This window comes from Lactuca serriola, chromosome 5 (assembly GCF_051521515.1).
Source record: "Lactuca serriola cultivar US96UC23 chromosome 5, Lser_US96UC23_V15, whole genome shotgun sequence".
NCBI lineage: Eukaryota > Viridiplantae > Streptophyta > Magnoliopsida > Asterales > Asteraceae > Lactuca > Lactuca serriola.
In genome coordinates, this window is record NC_136412.1 from 274,654,121 (window position 1) to 274,661,112 (window position 6,992).

Below are 6,992 nucleotides of genomic sequence, written 5' to 3' on the forward strand. Positions count from 1 at the left end.
ATTGTGTGAAATGGACTTTGGTCGCATGGTTCGATGATCGGAATTTATGGGTTTTGGACATAAGAACTTTCCCTATGTGCACATACAACCCTATAGCTTGGATCTAGGTTTCACTAATTGAACATGCAACATATCCAAGACTTTCATGGCTAGATCTAACAATCAAAATCATATGAAAACAGATCCAGAATAATACCTTAAGTTACTTACTTGAAACCTTCTTCTTCTTGGAGCTTAGAGTCACAAATGTCACTCCTCTAATGGCTTACAAACACCAAATAGCAAGAAGATGATTTGAGAGAGATGAGGAAGAGGGAAATCGGCTCTAGGGTTACTCCAATCACAAGGGTGGCCGATTTCCTCAACCCTATGGGTCTATTTATACCGTGAGCTCCTAGGGTTTCACCCTAAAACCCTAATTGGATAACTTAGCCTCAAAGCAATCCAAATCCTCTTCTAGATAAGGCCTTGGACGATTTATAGGTGACCCACATCCCTAAAATCGTCCAACCCATATCCATAAGGGTTATCAGCTCAAAATACAACTTTCACACATTTGACAGTTTATGCCCCTTTATTCAATTAATCTCTTTAAGTCACCAAATTAATTCCTAATTAATTTATGACTTATATTAATCAAATAATATTATTATTCTTTTAACATATTATTCTTATAATACATTAATAATAATATCTCTTCTCTCTAAATCACCCTATCAAGTTGTTATGGTGAAGGCAACCCAAAAGGACCATGCACAACCGGGTCAAGTACTTACCAAATATAGTTACAACCTTAGACACTAATCCAACAGTCTCCCACTTGGATAAGTCTAGTAACTATAAACGCAAACACAATCTAATTAGCAATCGTAGGTCTCAAAGACGCTGTCAACTCTGATCTTATCAGTAACCTGTCCTTTAGATAAAGGATCGTACAATCCTCTGTTTTGATATCGTGCAGTCGATTTCATGAAACACTGTCATACTTATTGTCCAACAACTATTTTCTCGATCTCAGATTTATTCGACATAGAACTTAATTGAACACATCAATTCAGTCCTGACCGGGCCCGACACATAAGTCAAATCAAATCATCGAGCGGCCGTGATATCGCTTTTACCCTCTTAGGATAAAAGTAACAGATAAACTTCGACTTATATGCATTTACTTATCGACTAACCAACTATACACAACAATGCGTTTTATGACATCAATTTACTGATGCGGTTTCACATTATCAATGTACAACCAATTAGTAAATAATAAACCATATATCTAGGTTTTAAGACCATATGATATTATCGTCTTGTGATCACTCCAAAGTGATTCCAGTAAGCGTGGGTTTGTTCCAATGCTCAAAACCTGTTCATAAGCACTCATGAATGTTGCAGCAAACCTTTGCTATGTCTAATACCATTTAGACAATCTACACACCAATTCATGACAATATTCATTCATACCTACTTCCAACATATGAACGATTGTGGACAGTTTGAATAATTCGATTATTCTTAATAAACTCAATTATTCAGGAAGTCAAAACATGCAAAGTGAAACAATAGCTAAACAATTAACATAAGATAGTAACTTTACTTATAAACAATACTCTTTTATTTAATCATCAAATGTCAATTACATTTATCTATTTCATGTTTCTAATACTATCTAATCTAAACTAATATCATCCTTCAGCCCAATATTCCTAGCATGCTGCAAGTGCTTAACCCTGCTCAGTCCCTTCATAAGTGGATCTGCTGGGTTATCTTCTAATGATATCCTCTTAACCATGAGGTTTCCTTCTTCTACTCGATGCCTAATAAAGTGATATTTTCTGTCGATATGCCGAGATCTACCATGATCCCTCGGTTCCTTGGTCAAGGCAACCGCTCCTTCATTATCACAGAAAATTTCCATGGGCTCCTTTATGGCAGGCACAACTCCAAGATCGCCAATGAAGTTCTTCAACCATATTGCCTCCTTTGATGCTTCGCTCACTGCAATGTATTCTGATTCGCACGTTGAATCAGCTACAGTTTCCTGTTTGGAACTTTTCCAAGTTACTGCTCCTCCATTAAGGGTAAAGACCCATCCCAACTACGAACGGTAGTTGTCCATGTCGGTTTGGAAACTGGCGTCACTATACCCTCGCACCTTCAAGTCATCACTCCCTCCGAGGACTAGAAACCATTCCTTGGTCCTCCGAAGGTACTTAAGGATGTTCTTGACCGCAATCCAATGCGCTCTACCAGGATTCCCTTGATATCTACTGACCATGCTCAAAGAAAAGGCCACATCAGGACGAGTACAAGTCATAGCATACATGATCGAGCCAACTGCGGAAGCGTAAGGTACTCGACTCATCTCAGCTATCTCAGCTTCGGTGCGCGGACTTTGAGTCTTACTCAAGTTGGTATTACTTTGTATCGGTAGTTCTCCCTTCTTCGAGTTTTCCATACTAAAACGTTTTAGTACCTTATCTAAGTAAGTATTCTGACTAAGTCCTATTAGTCTCTTACTTCTTTTTCTCACTATCCTTATTCCCAAAATATAGGAAGCCTCTCTAAGGTCCTTCATAGCGAAGCACTTCCCGAGCCAGGACTTTACCTCCTGCAGAGTCGGAATGTCATTTCCTATGAGCAGTATGTCACTGACATACAAAATAAGAAATCTAACTATGCTCCCACTGGCTTTGACATATACACATGATTCATCTTCGCTTCGTACAAATCCAAACTCTTTGACTTTCTCATCAAACCAAAGATTCCATCTGCGAGACGCTTGCTTAAGTCCATAAATGTACTTCTCAAGCTTGCACACTCCATTGGGATGCTTCGGATCGACAAAACCCTCTGGCTGAGCCATGTAAACATCCTCAGCCAACTTCCCATTAAGGAAAGCGGTCTTGACACCCATTTTCCATATCTCATAATCATGGAATGCGGAAATAGCTAGCATCACCCTAATAGATTTTATCTTCGCAACTGGTGAGAAGGTCTCATTATAGTCAACTCCGGGAGTTTGAGTAAAGCCCTTCGCAACCAATCGCGCCTTGTACGTGTTCACATTCCCATCCATGTCGGTCTTCTTCTTGAAGATCCATTTGCATCGAACCGTATTACGTCCGGGCACATTGTCAACCAAATTCCAAACTTGGTTGTCATACATGGACTGAATCTCGCTGTCCATTGCCTCTTTCCATCTTACAGACTCTGGGCCTGCCATGGCTTCCTTATAGCAATTAGGTTCATCTAGATTTATTAGTGTACTATCACTAATATATGTGTCCCCTTCGTTAGTAATATGAAAACCATACAACTGGGGTTGAACTATTACTCTTTCGGAACGTCTAAGAGGTAAGGATTGGTCAATAGGTTCAACCGGAGTTTCCTCCTCGGGGTTGAGCGCCAGCGGTAGAGGTTCCTTCATCATTCGACTCTTGAATCTCTTCAAGATCGATCTGCCTCCCACTGTCTCCTTGGCTTATGAGTTCTCTCTCTCGGAAAACCCCTCTCCTCGCAACGAAGACAACATTGTCACTCGGCCTATAGAAGAGATATCCAAAGGATTTCTGTGGGTAGCCGATGAAAATACATCGCTCACTACGAGGTTCGAGCTTGTCGTGAGTTTCTCGTCTTACGAAAACTTCACAACCCCAAACCTTGATATGTGTCAACGAGGGAGCTTTCCCTGTCCACATCTCGTGAGGTGTTTTGGCAACCTTCTTTGTAGGGACTCGGTTAAGGATATGGGCGGCAGTCTCTAAGGAATACCCTCAAAATAAGATAGGTAGAGAAGCACGACTTATCATAGAACGAAGCATGTCCAACAAGTTTCGATTGCGCCTTTCTGCCACACCATTTAACCGCGGTGTCCTAGGTGGCGTCAATTGCGAAACTATTCCGCATTCCTTGAGATAGTCGTGGAATTCAAGACTTAGGTACTCTCCTCCTCGATCAGATCGAAGCATCTTGATTTTCCTGCCCAATTGATTCTCCACTTCATTCTTGAATTCTTTGAACTTTTCAAACGTTTCATACTAGTGCTTGATTAAGTAAATATACCCATATCTACTGTAATCATCGGTGAAAGTCATGTAGAAGTGGGTTCCATCCTTTGTGGTGGATCTAAAGGGCCTACATACATCGGTATGTATGAGATCCAATAAACCCTAACCCCTCTCACAAGCGCCAGTGAAGGGTGACTTGGTCATCTTCCCAAGTAAACAAGATTCGCATGTGTCATCATCCCTGAGGTCGAATGACTCCAACACTCCATCCTTTTGGAGTTGGGCTATGCGTTTCTTGTTGACATGTCCAAGACGACAATGCCACAAAGATGCTTTATCTATACTACTGGAAGAATCCATACACAACACATCATTTCCTAGGTTATCTACAACCATAATAGTTTCATAAATTCCATTACAAGGCATTGCTTCAAAGTATAAAACACCATTTAGATAAGCATAAATAGAACCATTCATATACCACATCCTATATCAAGAACCCAAGAAATAGTATGAGATGAATTACTAGATTTAATTGTGTATATACCTGCAAAAGATGGATTGATCTTTCCATCCTTAATGGATTGCAGATATTTCGGGCAGCTTCTCTTCCAATGCCCTATTTTGTGGCAATGATGGCACTCTGCCTCCTTCGGGTTAGGGTTGGGCTTAGCGGGATCAACCTTGGTCCCACTAGAAGAGGAACCATCTTGGGACTTTCCTTTGCGGTGGATCTTTGATGGAGCCTTCCTTTTCTTGCCCCTTCCCTGCCCTATAGCCAAAATAGTAGCAGCGGTTGGTGTGGGAGTTGGTGCAACAGACTTGTCCTTTAGGTTGCTCTCAGCAGTCCTTGGAGTTTGCTTAGGGTGACCTCTTCCTTGTTCATGTGGTAGGTCATCCTAAATTGGTTGTAGCATGAAGGCAAGGAATGAAGAACAATGTCGATGGACAAATCCTCCCCAAAGTTTACATTTAACTTGCGAAGACGATCAACATATCGTTGCATCTTTTGCAAGTGCACAGTCAACGACTCTCCATTTCCCATCTTAGCGGTGATCATGTTAGTGATGATCTCGTAGCGCTCTTGCCTCGCGCTTTAGTGGTACCTCTCCATCAAGTCTTGATGCATTTCAAAGGGATACATGTCCTCATATGACTTTTGGAATTCTTGGTTCATAGTGGCTATCATGATGCAGTGGACTTTCGTTGCATCACGTTCGTGTGTCTCAAAGACAGCCATCTCTTCAGGAGTAGCGATTTCCGAGTTGACCTTCTCGAGATTTTCGTCGAGGACATACTCTTTGTCCTCGTAGCGTGAAATGGTGCGAATGTATCTTATCCATTCGCTAAAGTTCGTACCATCGAAGGTCACCTTTTGGCAAAGACTTATTAACGTGAATGAGTTAGCAGCAGCGTTGTTTGCGTTCGACATCTACAAATAGAAAGGACAAAGTTTGATAAGAATTTGAATCCCTAATTAAACACCCAAAATGAAAAATTAGGGCTAGGACCCAACAACATTATTCACATATTAGAAAAGGGATGCCGTAATCCAACATGTAAATAATTTGGAGGTAAGTGAATGACGATTCACTAATTCTTCACCTTGAAAACATAACCTTAAGTTTTATTGAGAATTCCTAGATTTTCTTTAAGATTCATTGAACCTTTCAATGGCATGTTTAAATCTCGATATGCCCCTCTAGTTTGTGACTGGGATACCGAGGATCACAAAGCGGGTGTGAATTACCATGCAAATCTACATGGTGCCTTCATTGTTACAATCATCTATTCGATGTGCCGGTAAACCACACACGCTCCATCGAACTATGATAAACAATGAATCACCCTTTGCCACCTTTGCTTAGAACCAATTAGTGTGCCGGTAAACCACACACACTCCACTAACTTCTTAGCAAGGGTGCAAAGTTGAATTTCATGGGATTGCATCAATTTACTTTTCCTAAAGTAACTAAGCTTGGGAATTTTATAAAAAATAGTTTAGTTACTTTATAGATTCATTATACTTATTAATGAGGAGAGAGAGTTGCCCTATCCTACCTGTTCGGCTAACGACCCTCCACCGGTCAAGCAAGCGGTGGGTGTGAGTGTATACCCATTAAGCGCCATTTTATAGGCAGCAACCTTATACCCACCTTATAGACCGGCTTCGTGAATGAGACCTACTAACGGTAAGACTAGCATTTTAATTTTACTTATATATTTATTAAGCTTTTAATAATATAATAGTATAGGGTTGAATTTTAAACTTGTAAAACTCTAGGGGTTGAAATTTAAATTCTTCTAAATTAAACTATTAATCACAAAATTCAAATTTCAAAACTTCAGGATAAAATGGAACTTTTCAAAAACAACAGGGATCAAATAACAAATAATTCAAATTAAACAATTAATTTCATAATTATCTATATTTGACCTAATTAAATTTTAGTCATTAGATAATTACCAAATAATCTTAAATAGTCCAATATTTATCATATAAATAATCAATATTTAAAAGATTTGAAATTATCTATATTTATGTCAAGGATAATCATTAAATTAATTTAAAATTCAGATTTTTACATAATAAAACGATTTAGGTATCAATCCAAGACAAAAACAGCATCAAAATCCCGAATTATCCTTTGTCTGACGCTCGAACTCGCCGAGTCAAGCTTTGGACTCGCCAAGTAGGGCCAACTCGCCGAGTCCAAACACTGACTCTCCGATTTGGGTCGACAGAGGGCAAGAAAAACGATTTTCAGCAAGCAAAACAGTTAAGCATCAAATTCAATTGAAACCAATCAAGGCTCTGATACCACTGATGGGTTTTGGACATAAGAACTTTCCCTATGTGCACATACAACCCTATAGCTTGGATCTAGGTTTCACTAATTGAACATGCAACATATCCAAGACTTTCATGGCTAGATCTAACAATCAAAATCATATGAAAACAGATCTAGAATAATACCTTAAGTT